Genomic DNA, 17,048 nt, shown 5'->3' on the forward strand with positions numbered 1-17,048 from the left:
AAATTCCTAGGAAAATTTAAGCTACCAAAATGCAAGAAGAAATACAAAATTTGACTAAGCCAGTAAACATTGGAGAAATAGAAAATGTTGCCAAAGGCCTCTAAAAAAATATTTTTTTTAATGTGCAGTTACAGTAGTTTCACAGGTAAGATACATCATTCAAGTAATATGCAGCTCCTATCATATCTATTATTTTTCCCAAGGGGAAAAAAAGATTAAAAGCTTCTCAGTTAATGTTATCAAGCAAGCATAATCTTGACTCCAAATTGAAGTATAGAAAAGTCAAGAAAAAAAAATAGGTTCATTTGACCTTGAACATAGGTGGAAAGAATAAATAATGATTTGTGGACTGAATTCAACAATATTAAAAATAACAATAACATATCAAAATCAAGTGGAGAATCCTTAAAAGGCAAAGCTACTTCAATATAATAACATATTTTACTATAATTCACCATATTCATAAACTAAAGAGGAAAAGTCATCTGCTTTTCTCCATCAATTAATAGACATTTTATAGAGCTAAATATCCATTTATTATTTGTTAAGAGCAGTTAAAGAACCAGAAATCAAATAAAATCTTATCCTGATAAAAGTTATATTGCAAAAGGTCTATAATGGGTCCTGGCCGGTTGGCTCAGCAGTGGAGCATCGGCCCAGTGTGTGAAAGTCCCAGGTTCGATTCCCAGCCAGGACACACAGGAGAAGCACCCATCTGCTTCTCCATCCTTCCCCCTTTCCTTCCTCTCTCTCTCTTCCCCTCCTGCAGCCAAGGCTCCATTGGAGCAAAGTTGGCCCCGGGCACTGAGGACAGCTCCATGGCCTCCGCCTCAGGTGGTCCAATGGCTCCAGCTGCAAATGAGCAACACCCCAGATGGACAGAGCATCGCCCCCTGGTGGGCATGCCGGGTAGGGCGCATGTGGGAGTCTGCCTCCCTGCTTCTCACTTTGGAAAAATACAAAATAAAAATAAAAAACATTTAAAAAAAGGTCTATAATGGAAAACAGCTTAGGTGCCAAGAATGGTCACTATTATTGCTAGTTAAACATAGCACTGGAATTTAGACTAATGCATAAGGAAAGGAAAGAAGTAAGGTGACTGGATAAAACTATAGTTACTTGAAGATCACATTGTCTTCTACTTAAAAATTAAAAGTAAGAGAAGCAGCAAACTATCACTATAACAAAAAATTAACCAAGGGTTTTAGGGATAAGAACAACTTACAGAAATACATGGGGACAGGAGGAAGGCATGATGTGGTGTTTAGATGGGTGATATATTGAATGGAGCATTCAAACCATGTCAACATAATAAACTAAAAAACAAACTTAAAAAAAGAACAACTTACAAAAATTAATAGTATTTCTCTACATCAGAATAACCATTAAGAAATACAATAAAAATTAAAAATAATTTTCAATAGCTGAAAAAAACTATTATTTACTGACTAAATTAAGATTTCATAGAAAAAATTTTAATTTATACACCCTGACCAGTGATTGAACCTGAGACCTCAGTGTTTTAGAGTGAGCCACCTGGCCAGGGCAGAAAATATTAAAACTCTAAAAAAAGTTATTGAATAAAATTTGAATAATGGAAAGTCATTTTGCATTTTTAGATGGGATCAGAATTTTCTGAAGATATCAATTGCCCCCCCAAATTAATCTTTAAATTGAATGTAACCCCAATTGAAACTCTATTTGACCTTTTCAAGGACATTTACAAATTTCAAATTTACAAAGGATATATGATCAAATAAAGGACTTCAAATAGCTAGAGAAGCCTTTAGGTAAAAGCGATATAAAGGGAGACAGCTTAAGAAACATTAAGACATTCTACGGAACTACAATTGTTAAAAAAGCATACTATAAATCAAGTAGTTTTTTGTTTTTTTAAAAAAAGATAAATTGACAGAGAAATGGAAATACAAAATGAGATATGGAAATAGCTGACACACAAACCCCTATGTATACAGGAACCGAATATATAATAAAATTGCAGTTATGTAGGAGAAATGTTCTTGTTCTTAAAACACACACAGCAGACTACTTCGGGGTGCTTAGGGGTGTAATGTCATAGTGTCCACTGATTACTGTCAAATGACTGAACAAAATAATTCCTCAGCCCTGACTGGCTGACTCAGTGGAGAGAGTGCTGGCCACATGTACAGATGTCCCAGGTTCAATGCCTGGTCAGGGCACACATGAGAAGCGACCATCTGCTCCTCTCCCCCTCCCTCTCGCCTTTCTCTCTCTCTTCTCCTCTCACCACCATTGGCTCATTTGGTTGGAGTGTTGACCCTGGACACTGAGGATAGCTCAGTTGATCCGAGCATCAGCCCCAGACGGGGTTGCCAGGTGGATCCCGGTCAGGGCGCATGCGGAAGTCTGTCTATCTCTGCTCCTCTCACTTAAAATAATAATAGTGATAATGACAATAATAAAAATAATAATAATAATAATTCCTTGACAGTAAATGGATAAATAAAATTTAGTATATTCCTACAATGGAATACTATATAAAATGAAACCAATCTACTGAAAATGCAACAATATGGATAAATCTCACAGAAATAATATTGAGGAAAAACGCCAGACACGCAAAATATACAATACGCTTCAGTTACCTACTGCTGAGCAGCAAACCACTCCTCACCTTTGTGCCTTCAAACAAAAACAATGATCTTACCATTCCTTGTGAGCCTGTGGGTTCACTGCGCTTTGAGAACAGGACGCAGCTCCTGAAGCCAGGCACTAGCTCACAGCAGCCCCTGCCCGGAGCACCTCCCGTGCCGCGTCCGGACACCGGTATGTTTTCCAGCAGCCCATCAGATTTGAACATCTTTAGAATATTGTACAGAGGTCCCCTACGTCCTGAGCCTTGCGTCCCTGCAAAGCCAGTAGCCACGGCCACCATCACAGCAGCCTGGCCCATGCAGGTTCACATTGGATTCGGACAGTCGGTAAAGAAACAACGGAGCCAAAAACTGGTGGGCTGTCATTTTTAATCCTAGCTTGCACCCGGCGGGCAAGTAAAAACACACACTGGGCTCCAAAACCCACTCACATTCAGTGCTCACAAAGCCACTGACTTATCCGAGTTTCCTAGAATCAAAGGTTTCTAGCTCACCAGACTTATTCACCTCTCTTCCCCATCTCCTTCCTTCTCCCTGCACAAACTCTGCACAAACTGACTTCTCACTCAACACTCCGCCATCTTGGCTGCTTCTCCAGGCCTCCTCCACGTGGCCTTTCCCTGCTCTCTCTCTGCTCTCTCTCTAATGCTAATCTCAGGAACCAAGAGAGCAAGCTCCTGTTCTGTCCCCACTTTATAGTGTAGAAATCAAAACCTTAATCCAATATACAAAATAGGGAAGTCTCTGATACAGTCGCTTATCTGAGGCATAACTGGATTGCACCACCCCATATCAAAAAGGGTGGGAAAGGCTTAGTCCTAAAACCAAACCCCAGGCTACAAGGATCCTGCCTGCCCACAGCCCGCAGAGACACACATTAATATCACCTGGGCAACGGCCTCCACATGAGCAGCGCCATCTTTAACAAAGTGAGCATAATACATTTTATCTGCCCAACAGTCCCCATCGTAGGAGTTCAGAAAACTCACTCCTCCAGTCCTCTTGGAAGCTAGGGCACAACTATGGGATCTAAGTTCCACCAACCAAACTCATCTCAATTCAAAACTGACGAGGAGGAGGAGAAAGAGGAAGAGGAAGAAAAAGAGAACAGCAGCTTGCAGAAGCGTGGGACAGCTGCGACGTGGGTGATCAGACCTGTGGGGGAGGGACCACCTTATTCTGTTTGTAATAAACAGCCCGTCTGTTGTCCCAGCCTCTCCACTCTAGACGCCTGTTGGTCAAATAAGTTTGTAAACATGATATATATGTTTGCTCGCTTGTGACTTATAATGGGTGTGGGGGACAGGCTATAAGCAGGCCAGGTTGTTGTAGCCTGAGGTTTGGTTTTGGGACTAAGCTTTTCCCCACACCCTTGACTGATTGTATGATCTGGGTGGTGCACTCTCATGAGAAATCCAATTATGCCTTGGATAAGTGACTTTGTATCGGAGACTTCCTTGTTTGTATATTGGATTAAGGGATTTTGGTTTTCTACACTATAAAGTGGGACAGACCAGGAGCTCAGACACACAGTTCCTGCTATCACAATTGCAGGGGCTCCCCTGATCCCTTGCCCTTCATGGGAAGAGCTGGTTTTCTGCTTTTCCCTTGTCTTCTTTTGTGGTTTGCCTGTCTTGGTGAGACACCAATAAATAGGATGGCCCCCCATCCTCTGACTCCGCCATTTCTTTATCGCCTGCCCGAATCCAATGGGAACCTGCATGTGAATGGTCACGATGACGGCTCCTGGCCTTACAATGCCTAATTCTGAGAGAAACGGCATTTGTTAAGACTCCTCAACGTTTTATCAGGCCAGTTAACCAGTAAGACTACAAAAGACTTGATTTCAAAGAGTGGTTGCCACACGAAGATGTCGGTAGTCAGGAGAAATTGCTAACTCAGACATTCAGAATGACGACTGCCCTACAGGGCAATAAAATCACAACCTTGGCGTTATCTTCTTTCCCCGAGTAGAAGCGAAGCCACCACACCCTATCAGCTCTCTGCACGCTAACCTCTAACAGGGCAGGGCCAGCCGGTTCTGTCTATTCAAGTCCGAATCCCTAACACGCTCAGGTTCTGATTAGGCAGGGCTCTGAAAAACAAAGATGGTCAAGTGTGGTGTTACATAACCAGGCAACCACAATTCTGCCTATTGACAATTTTTAGAATATTTTTCCTACACAATTCCTGCCCCTAGGATACAGAATTGACCAAACAAGATTTTTTTTCATTTTTTTTCTTTTTTTTTAAATTTTATTTTTTTAATGGGGCGACATCAATAAATCAGGATACATATATTCAAAGATAACAAGTCCAGGTTATCTTGTCGTTCAATTATGTTGCATACCCATCACCCAAAGTCAGATTGTCCTCTGTCACCTTCTATCTTGTTTTCTTTGTGCCCCTCCCCCTCCCCCTTTCCCTCTCCCATTCCCCCCCCCCCCATGTAACCACCACCACACTCTTATCAATGTCTCTTAGTTTCACTTTTATGTCCCACCTACGTATGGAATAATGCAGTTCCTGGTTTTTTCTGATTTACTTATTTTGCTTCGTATCATGTTATCAAGATCCCACCATTTTGCTGTAAATGTTCCGATGTCATCATTTCTTATGGCTGAGTAGTATTCCATAGTGTATATGTGCCACATCTTCTTTATCCAGTCATCTATTGACGGGATTTTTGGTTGTTTCCATGTCCTGGCCACTGTGAACAATGCTGCAATAAACATGGGGCTGCATGTGTCTTTATGTATCAATGTTTCTGAGTTTTTGGGGTATATACCCAGTAGAGGGATTGCTGGGTCATAAGGTAGTTCCATTTTCAGTTTTTTGAGGAACCACCATACTTTCTTCCATAATGGTTGTACTACTTTACATTCCCACCAACAGTGGATGAGGGTACCTTTTTCTCCACAACCTCTCCAACATTTGCTATTACCTGTCTTGTTAATAATAGCTAATCGAACAGGTGTGAGGTGGTATCTCATTGCCGTTTTGATTTGCATTTCTCTAATAGCTAAAGAAGATGAGCATCTTTTCATATATCTGTTGGCTATTTGTATTTCTTCCTGGGAGAAGTGTCTGTTCATATCCTCTTCCCATTTTTTTATTGGATTGTTTGTTTGTTTGTTGTTGAGTTTTATGAGTTCTTTGTATATTTTGGATATTAGGCCCTTATCTGAGCTGTTGTTTGAAAATATCATTTCCCATTTAGTTGGCTTTCTGTTTATTTTGCTATCAGTTTCTCTTGCTGAGCAAAAACTTCTTAGTCTGATGTAGTCCCATTCATTAATTTTTGCCTTCACTTCTCTTGCCTGTGGAGTCAAATTCATAAAATGCTCTTTAAAACCCAGGTCCATGAGTTGAGTACCTATGTCTTCTTCTATGTACTTTATTGTTTCAGGTCTTATGTTTAGATCTTTGATCCATTTTGAGTTAATTTTTGTACAGGGGGAGAGACTGTAGTCCAGTTTCATTCTTTTGCATGTGGCTTTCCAGTTTTCCCAGCACCATTTATTGAAGAGGCTTTCTTTTCTCCATTGTGTGTTGTTGGCCCCTTTATCAAAAATTATTTGATATATATATGTGGTTTTATTTCTGGACTTTCTATTCTGTTCCATTGGTCTGAGTGTCTATTTTTCTGCCAATGCCATGTTGTTTTGATTGTCGTGGCCCTATAATAGAGTTTGAAGTCAGGTATTGTAATGCCCCCAGCTTCATTCTTTTTCTTTAGGATTGCTTTGGCTATTCGGGGCTTTTTATAGTTCCATATAAATCTGATGATTTTTTGCTCTATTTCTTTAAAAATGTCATTGGAAGTTTGATAGGAATTGCATTAAATTTGTATATTGCTTTGGGTAATATAGCCATCTTGATCATATTTATTCTTCCTAGCCAAGAACAAGGTATATTCTTCCATCTTTTTCGATTTCCCTTAACAATGGTTTATACTTTTCATTATTTAAGTCCTTTACATTCTTTGTTATGTTTATTCCTAAGTATTTTTTTTTGTTGTTGCAATCGTGAAGGGGATTATTCTTTTGAGTTCGTTCTCAATTGTTTCATTGTTGGCATATAGAAAGGCTATTGAGTCTTTCTGTATCAATGTTTCTGAGTTTTGGGGGTATATACCCAGTAGAGGGATTGCTGGGTCATAAGGTAGTTCCATTTTCAGTTTTTTGAGGAACCACCATACTTTCTTCCATAATGGTTGTACTACTTTACATTCCCACCAACAGTGTATGAGGGTTCCTTTTTCTCCACAGCCTCTCCAACATTTGCTATTACCTGTCTTGCTAATAATGGCTAATCGAACAGGTGTGAGGTGGTATCTCATTGCCGTTTTGATTTGCATTTCTCTAATAGCTAAAGAAGATCAGCATCTTTTCATATATCTGTTGGCCATTTGGATTTCTTCCTGGGAGAAGTGCAGCCCCATGTTTATTGCAGCATTGTTCACAGTGGCCAGGACATGGAAACAACCAAAAATCCCGTCAATAGATGACTGGATAAAGAAGATGTGGCACATATACACTATGGAATACTACTCAGCCATAAGAAATGATGACATCGGAACATTTACAGCAAAATGGTGGGATCTTGATAACATGATACGAAGCAAAATAAGTAAATCAGAAAAAACCAGGAACTGCATTATTCCATACGTAGGTGGGACATAAAAGTGAAACTAAGAGACATTGATAAGAGTGTGGTGGTGGTTACGGGGGGGAGGGGAGAATGGGAGAGGGAAAGGGGGAGGGGGAGGGGCACAAAGAAAATAAGACAGAAGGTGACAGAGGACAATCTGACTTTGGGTGATGGGTATGCAACATAATTGAACGACAAGGATAACCTGGACTTGTTATCTTTGAATATATGTATCCTGATTTATTGATGTCACCCCATTAAAAAAATAAAATTATTTAAAAAAAAAAAAAAGAAAGGCTATTGACTTCTGTATGTTAATTTTGTATCCTGCGACCTTACTGTATTGGCTTATTGTTTCTAGTAGTCTTTTTGTGGATTCTTTGGGGTTTTCGATGTATAGGATCATATCATCTGCAAAAAGTGATACCTTTACTTCTTCTTTTCCGATATGGATGCCTTTTATTTCTTTGTCTTGTCTGATTGCTCTGTCTAGAACCTCTAGTACCACATTAAATAAGAGTGGAGAGAGTGGACAACCCTGTCTTGTTCCTGATTTAAGGGGGAAAGCCTTCAGTTTAGTGCCATTTAATATGATGTTAGCTGATGGTTTATCATATATGGCCTTTATCATGTTGAGATATTTTTCTTCTATACCCATTTTGTTGAGAGTCTTAAACATAAAATTGTGTTGTATTTTATCAAAAGCCTTTTCTGCGTCTATTGATAAGATCATGTGGTTTTTGTTCTTTGTTTTGTTGATATGGTGTATTACGTTAACCGTTTTACGTATGTTGAACCATCCTTGAGATTCTGGGATGAATCCCACTTGATCATGATGTATTATTTTTTTAATATGTTGTTGTATTTGATTTACTAGTATTTTGTTTAGTATTTTAGCATCTGTATTCATTAGAGATATTGGTCTGTAGTTTTCTTTTTTTGTGCCATCCTTGCCTGGTTTTGGTATGAGGGTTATGTTGGCCTCATAAAATGTGTTCGGAAGTATTGCTTCTTCTTCAATTTTTTGGAAGACTTTCAGTAGAATAGGAACCAAGTCTTCTTTGAATGTTTGGTAAAATTCGCTGGTATAGCCATCAGGGCCTGGACTTTTATTTTTGGGGAGGTTTTTAATGATTTTTTCTATTTCTTCTCTACTGATAGGTCTGTTTAGGCTTTCTGCTTCTTCTTGACTCAGTCTAGGAAGGTTGTATTGTTCTAGGAATTTATCCATTTCTTCTAGGTTGTTGAATTTAGTGGCATAAAGTATTTCGTAGTATTCTACAATAATTCTTTGTATATCTACGGTGTCTGTGGTGATTTCTCCTCTTTCATTTTGGATTTTGTTTATATGAGTTCTTTCTCTTTTTTCCTTGGTAAGTCTTGCCAAGGGTTTGTCAATTTTGTTGATCTTTTCAAAGAACCAGCTCCTTGTTCTATTAATTTTTTCTATAGTTTTTCTGTTCTCTAATTCATTTATTTCTGCTCTTATTTTTATTATCTCCTTTCTTCAGCTGGTTTTGGGTTTTCTTTGTTCTTCTTTTTTCTAGTTCCTTAAGGTGGGAAGTTAAGTGGTTCACTTGGGCTCTCTCTTGTTTGTTCATATATGCCTGAAGTGATATGAACTTCCCTCTTATCACTGCTTTTGCTGCATCTCATAGATTCTGATTTGTCGTATTGTCATTTTCATTAGTCTGTATATATATCTTTTGATCTCTGCACTTATTTCTTCTTTGACCCATTCATTTTTTAAAAGTATGTTGTTTAGTTTCCACATTTTTGTGGGATTTTTTTCCTCTTTTTTGCAGTTGAAATCTAGTTTCAAGGCTTTATGATCAGAAAATATGCTTGGCACAACTTCAATTTTTCTGAATTTGCTGATGTTGTTTTTGTGGCCCAACATATGGTCAATTCTTGAGAATGACCCATGTATACTGGAGAAAAATGTATACTCAGTCACATTGGGATGAAATGTCCTGTAGATGTCTATCATATCCAGGTGCTCTAGTGTTTTGTTTAAGGCCACTATGTCTTTGTTGATTCTCTGTTTGGATGACCGATCTAGAGCCATCAGCGGTGTATTGAGGTCTCCAAGTATGATTGTATTTTTGTCAGTTTTTGTTTTAAGATCAATAAGTAGCTGTCTTATATATTTTGGTGCTCCTTGGTGGTGCATATATATTAAGAATTGTTATGTCTTCTTGATTCAGTGTCCCCTTAGCCATTATGAAATGGCCATTTTTGTCTCTGAGTACTTTTCCTGTCTTGTAGTCAGCATTATCAGATATGAGTATTGTTATACCTGATTTTTTTGGATGTTATTTGCTTGGAGTATTGTTTTCCAGCCTTTCACTTTGAATTTGTTTTTATCCTTGTTACTTAGATGAGTTTCCTGTAGGCAGCATACAGTTGGATTTTCTTTTTTAATCCATTCTGCTACTCTGTGCCTTTTTATTGGTGAGTTTAATCCGTTTACATTTAGTGTAATTATTGACACTTGTGAGTTCCCTATTGCCATTTTATATCTTGCTTTCTGTTAGTTTTGTGTCTTGTTTGATCCTTCTCTTTCGTTTTTCTATCTTTTGTTTTTATTTGGTTGTATTCCATACATCTTTCCTCTGTTGCTATCCCTTTTATCTCATGTGCTTCTGTGGTGGTTTTTTCAATGGTGGTTACCTTTGAGTAATGAAAAGGGTCCCTACCCTGTTCATTGTAGCGAACTATTTTGTGAGTACTTTTGCACTCCATCGTCCTTTGCTACTGTTAATCTCCATCTTCTCCCCCTCTTTCTTTTTGTTGTTGTCACAGTTTAAATTTGGTTTTATTGTGTTCTTCTTGGAGCTTTTACTTGTGGCTCTGTTTTTTTTTTGTTCTTTGTATCTGATTGGAGAACCCCCTTTAGTAATTCCTGGAGTGGGGGTTTTCTGGTGATAAATTCCCTCATCTTCTCTGTATCTGTGAATGTTTTTAATTCTCCTTCATATTTGAAGGATAGCTTTGATGGGTATAGTATTCGTGGCTGAAAGTTCCTCTCTTTCAGGCCTTTAAATATTGGGGTCTACTCTCTTCTAGCTTGGAGAGTTTCTGCTGAGAAATCTGATGATAATCTAATGGGCCTTCCTTTATATGTTGTATTCTTCTTTTCCCTGGCTGCCTTGAGAATTTTTTCTTTGCTGTTGGTTTGTGTCAATTTCATTATGATATGCCTTGGAGTAGGTTTGTTGGGGTTAAGAAAACTCGGAGTTCTGTTTGCTTCTTGAACTTGAGGCTTTAGTTCTTTCCACAGGCTTGGGAAGTTCTCATCTATTATTTGTTTGAGTATGTTCTCCATTCCATTTTCTCTCTCTTCTCCCTCTGATATACCTATTATTCTTATGTTATTCTTTTTGATGGAGTCAGATAATTCTTGTAGGGCTATCTCATTTTTTTTAATTTTTGAGTCTCTTTCTTCTTCTCTCTGTTGTGCCTCAAGTTGCTTGTCTTCTATTTCACTAATCCTCTCTTCTATCTGACCTGTTCTATTAGCTAAGCTTGTTACTTCATTTTTCAGCTCGTGAATTGAGTTTTTCATCTCTGTTTGATTTGTTTTTATAGTTTCAATTTCCTTGGACATATATTCTTTGTGTTCATTGAGTTGTTTTCTGAGCTCCCTAAATTGCCTTTCTGTGTTTTCTTGTATATCTCAGAGGATTTTTAGGATTTCTATCTTGAATTCTCTGTCATTTAACTCCAAGGTTTCCAATATATTAAATTTTTTCTCCATAGATTTTTCCTCATCTAGCTGTGTTACCTCTCTTTCTTTTGTATCCATGATATTTGATTTTCTCTTCCTTAATGGCATCTGAGGGTGGTTTTGTTGATAGTATTAATGAGATTTAATAAAGAATAAAAAGTTAAAAAAAATAAAAAAATTAAAAATCGAAAAGAGTTGTTTTTTTAAAAAAAATTAATAATGAAATAAAGAAAAATAAAATAAAATAAAAATTTTTAAAAAAAGGAAATTATTCCCCCCCTCCTTTTTTCCTCTCCTCTCCTCTCCCCTCTTTCTTGAGAAAATCTTGTGGTGAGCTGTGAATTATAACAAACAATGCCTGTGATGGAGGGCCTGAATTGGGGAAAAGTAATAAAGGGGCAAAAAAAAAAGAAGAAGAAAAAAAAAAAGAAAAAAAGAAGGGGGTATGGACCCACAAAAAGCAAATAAGGAAAAAATTTGGGTCAAGAATAAAATGATTTGCTTTTAGGTGTTGGTTGTCTAAGAGTTATGATGAGAGGAATAAGAGGAAAACAGAAAAATGGGGGACAAATTAAAAAATTACTATTGTATTTAGTGGAACAAGAACTAGATAAAATGGAGAGCCAGGGATGGGAGCACTGCTAGTGAGTTAAAAAGGTGAATTAAAAACCCCCCAAAATGCCACAAACATAAGTTTGAGTCCCAGATAAGATAATTTGTTTGTGATTGAGGTTTGAATGAGAGGACATGTAAAGGAGAAAGGAAGAAACTAATATAGAGGGAGAAAAGAAAGAGAGAAAGAGAAAAAAAGAGGGAACCACTAAAAGAAGAAAAAAGAAAGGAGAGAGAGAGAGTTAAGGGTTTTGGAGTGCAACCCTCATAGAGAGAAAGGAAGAGGAGAGCAAAGATAATGGGAGATGTAACACTTATGGGTGTGTAGTTCAAGGAGAGGAGAGAGTAAGACCGGCAGAGAGTTAATCAGCCAAATTGGAGGAGGAAAAAAGTATCAAGAATGAAGATAAGAGAAAGAAATGAACAAATATAATAAAATGGGATAGGTTATAAAGTCTGCAGATTATTCTTGATTTTGAGAGGTTATCTTCTTGCTTTTTCTTTTCTCTCCCTCTTCCTGGTCGGTGACTCTGTACCCCGGGTTCTGCCCCTTTGGCACGCTCAGGTAGAGGTTTGCAGTTGATAAGTCTCTATGGCAATGTCATGTATTGTGCTTTAGTCTCGTTGGCAGTTGAGGCTCATTAGCATTTATAGGCTCCGACAGTGAGAGAGTCCGTGTTCCTGGAGCCTCTTTCCTAGTCTTTCCTTCCTCAATTAGTAGCCTGATAATCCAGCTATGGGGTTGCTGCTGCCTCTGCCTGGATACTACAAGGCTCAAAGAGCTGGCAACTCCCCACTCTATTTCCACTCAGCACAGGGCTCTGGGTAAGGCTCAGTCAGTCAGAGCTGCTAGCATAATCAGGCGGGGTTTCCGCCCACTCAAAGACCTCTGGCTCTGCCACTCTGTCCAGTAACACAGGCAGGCGCCCACTTCCGGGGTGCTTGGAGGAAACTCTCACTCACTGTCTGTGCCCGCAGACCAGGATATCCGGCCAGCAGTCTCACGCTCTGAGTGAAACCCCCAACCGCATGGAAAAGTTGCAGCGTTGGAATTGGCTCTCGCTCCGTCCCCGTGCGCAGCTTTTGCAAGGTGCTGGGGCAGCCCGAGATTCCGCTTTGGCCCACACAAAGGCCCCTGACTCTGCCCCTTTGTGCGATAACATGGGCGCGCACTGCCGAGTCACTCAGAGTAATCTCTCACTCCCTATCTGCGCGCGCAGACCAGGATATGAGGCCAGCTGCGTTTCCCTCTGAGTGAAACCCCCACCAGCACGGAAAATTTCCACCGTTGGATTTAGTTCTCGCTCCCTCCCGTGCGCTGCTTTCCCAGGGCGCTGGGGCTTCCCAGAGATTCTGCTTTCGGCCCACAGAAAGGCCTCTTACTCTGCCTCTCTGTGGGGTAACACGGGCACCCACTCCCGGGGCTTAGGAAGAAATCTCTCGCCCACTAACTACGCACCGACCAGGAGATCGGGTAAAATGGCTGCCCCGCTTGTCTTTCTTTCTTTGGGTTTGGCACGAGTGTTAGCTTGTATTGCCCGGGTTGCCACAGGATCAGTTTTTCCTCGGCTTGGATCTCCGTGCCACAGCCTGGTTCAGCCGTTTGTGCCGCGGCCTGGATCTATTCACCCCCCTTGCCCGCCTCAGTTTCTATATTCACAGTTACCAGAGAAAGCCGCCCTGTTTAGGTTAGTGAGGAAGGCGGAACATTTCTTACTCCCTATTTCCTTCGGGGTTTGGTTATATATTTAGCCAATTTTTCACTTGACCATACCTTCGGGTGTATTGCGAAGCATCTGGAGGCTCCAAGTATAGGTTTTTCTGTTTCTGGTTGAAGATCTTGTTGAGTTTTGGGGGAGATTTATTGATATCGCTTCCTACCCCGCCATTACTCTGACGTCATCCCCAAATAAGATTTTTTTTGTAAAGAAATGTTCTAATTCAGTATCATTAATTGGATAGTCTCTTTTTATGTGGCCTGTTTTAGGATTAGGACATAAATACCTCCTTGTTGTGTGGCTAACAAAACAAAGGTCTCACTGTATTCAGGCTAGAGAGTTCGCATCTGTCTGGAAGGGTTTAGCCCATAAGGTCATAATTATTTTTATTATTTTTTTTTTAGCAAGAGAGAGAGAGAGAGAGGGAGGGAGGGAGGGAGGGAGGGAGGGAGGGAGGGAGGGAGGGACAGATCTGAGAAGCATCAGCTCATAGTTGCGGCATCTTAGTTGTTCATTGATCTCTTTCTCTTTTATTTTTTAGCAAGAGTATAAGATCATAATTTTAATCTCTTCTATTATAACCAGAAATGTTTATCTTGCCATTCATCAGCTCATTTATTCTGAGAACTGCCACGACCTGCGTGACAAGTATACTCGGCGGTGCCAAGCAGGAATGGTATGGAATTGATGAAAATAGACATAAGGAATTAAGACATGTCATATATATAAGATGGGCTCAGGGGGGGCTCCACAGTTCTCTGCTAGCTTTTCTAGCAGGAAGAGATGGCCGCTCCAGAGAACACCTGTTCCTTTAATACAGTGGTGGTCAACCTGGTCCCTACCGCCCACTAGGGGGTGTTCCTGCTTTCATGGTGGGCGGTAGCGGAGCAACCAAAGTATTATATAAATAAAAAGATGGATTTAACAATAGTAAGTTGTTTTATAAAGATTTATTCTGTCAAACTCAGCGAAAATCCGACATAAAGTATTTGGTAAGTAATTATTATTGTATGCTTTAACTTGCTGTAACTCTGCTTTATAAATTTTATAAAGTAAAGTGACTTCCCTACTTTATAAATCACCATGACTGTGGAACCGGTGGGCAGTTAGAAAATGTTACTACTAACAGAGATACAAAAGTGGGCAGTAGGTATAAAAAGGCTGACTACCCCTGCTTTAATATATAGGGCAATGTGGGCCATTAGCAAATCAATTAGGTTTCCAAGGCAACTCAAGACAACGCCCATCATACTAGTCAACCTAGCTTCACACCAAGAAGAAACATGCTTCCAGTCCTTCTGGGGAACATGGGCGGGCAGGAAGAGCATTGAGGCACAACCCCCCACAACTCAATCGGGCAGGTGAGGTGGGGGTTGGGCCCAACACCTCTGTCCCCCAGATATCCAAACTGCAAAATAATACCCTGTTGGCTTTTTTGGTGCCCGACAGGGAACCCTCCCTCAACTCACCTCTGCAGAGTTCTGCTTGCAGTGACCACACCTGTGGATGAAAGCCCACTTTCTCTGAGACGCCCAAAGTCCACCAGTGATCCTGGCTGCTGGGAAGTAGCGACCTTTCCCACCGGTCAGGTGGGGACTTGAACCATCAACCATATGCTGGGAGAACTCTGTAAGCCTTGTTTCCACATACGCCTGCTGTCCTTTTACGAACTGCAAGTCCTTAAACAGTGACTTGTCATACCCAACTGAATAAGATTTTTCTTAAAAGGTGATATTTCTGGCATGATCACGGTCCCAATTGGGAGCTAGAATGTTGAACCACTGCCCATCACAACACTGACATAAAACCTAAAGCCACCCGCAGCAGCACTTTGCAGAGTATTTGCAGAAAAGAACTATATACTGTATTCTCTACAGAATCATTGTACATTCTACCAGTGACACCGTCTACGAAAACGTTTGATTGTTTATAGATGTGCGGTAGTCCTAAAAAGCAAAATTTCACTGAAGGCCCCTTCACAAAGAATAACTGGGATTTTCTTAGCTTAAACAACTGTAGAAATATTTCTCAGAATTCCTATTAACAGGGTCATCGTCATCTGTAATTTCTCCTGTTATTCACGCTTTGTGATCTATATTAAGATTTACTATAGGATATTTTTTCCTGAATTCTGAGGTTCCATTGGGGGGGGAAAAAAAGACGCCATTCGAAGAACATCTGGTTTCAGTTTCCACAAGCATAGGCCAAAGTTGAGGGTTATGGATAGACAAATCAAGATGAACACTAGGCCCTAGCTGGATAGCTTGGTTGGTTCGAGCATTGTCCCAAAGCACAGAGGTTGCCGGTTCGATCCCTGGTCAGGGCACATACAGCAGCAGATGGGTGTTCCTGTCTCTCTCCTGCTCTCTCCTTTCTTCTCTCTAAAATCAATAAAACAAACATTTAAAAAAAAACAAATTATTTTTTAAAAAAGAAGAAAATTAGTTTTCCCATTTGCTTATCAAAAAATAAAGCATTTAAAACAATATTCTTTAAAAACTTATTATTGTTAATTATTAGATAACAATCTTTTCCTGTCTTACCTCTTATTCCGCTGATTTGGGGCTAACAGATGCTTCTGTCCCGAGAGGTCTATGAATCCCAATGCTTAACCTGGGAACCTGGCTCTCGTGATTCTCCTCCCGGAAATAACCCTAGCAGAGTCATTTTTGCTGAGCCTTTGAGATTGTCCTTTTCTATTATTTCTCTCAGAAAGCCCAATTTTTTTTTATTTTATTGTATTTTTCTGAAGTTGGAAACAGGGAGGCAGTCAGACAGACTCCCGCATGCGCCCGACCAGGATCCACCCGGCATGCCCACCAGGGGGCGATGCTCTGCCCATCTGGGCCGTCACACTGTTGCATCCAGAGCCACTCTAGCGCCTGGGGCAGAGGCCATGGAGCCATCCCCAGCGCCCGGGCCAACTTTGCTCCAATGGAGCCTTGGCTGCGGGAGGGGAAGAGAGAGACAGAGAGGAAGGAGAGGGGGAGGGGTGGAGAAGCAGATGGGCGCTTCTCCTGTGTGCCCTGGTTGGGATCGAACCCGGGACTCCCGCACGCCAGGCCGACGCTCTACCACTGAGCTAACCGGCCAGGGCCAGAAAACCCAATTTTTGATGATAGCTGGGGCAGAGGCCCCGGGCAGGCAGGAGAGAACCAGAAGACCTCTCCCTGCTCGGAACAAGACTGGACGGCACTGTGTCCTCCATCGCAGTTCCCCACGATATCCAAACGAAGGGTAGGGTCTTCCACGCACCGCTGTTTCACAGGCCGACGCCGAAGGTCAGCACACGTTCCCAACCGTGAGGAAGGACACTGACCGCCGCCCACAGCCATACAACCGTCCTGTGAAATAGTATTAGGAATCCTGCTCATTCCTGCCAATTCTGGGTATCTTCAACCCAGAAACACATCTTCTCAAAAATGAGTGTGTTAACACCCAATTTGGAATGTGAACAAGAGTAGGCTTTTACCTGTTCTGAAACATTTAGTCAAATATTTTTAACTGGACAAAGTTAACCAAGGCAAGTGTGTGTGTGTGTGTGAGCTTTCTCCACATTGTGGGTTTGATACACAAGGTAGCTCTGTTGAGAGTATAGAATTCATTTAAAATATACAAAACATGCCAAGTCACTTAATTACTTCTAGCCCCTTTCATTTTATAAGATTAGCCTAAAAATAAAAGCCTCTCAAAGTGAGA

This window comes from Saccopteryx bilineata, chromosome 1 (assembly GCF_036850765.1).
Source record: "Saccopteryx bilineata isolate mSacBil1 chromosome 1, mSacBil1_pri_phased_curated, whole genome shotgun sequence".
NCBI lineage: Eukaryota > Metazoa > Chordata > Mammalia > Chiroptera > Emballonuridae > Saccopteryx > Saccopteryx bilineata.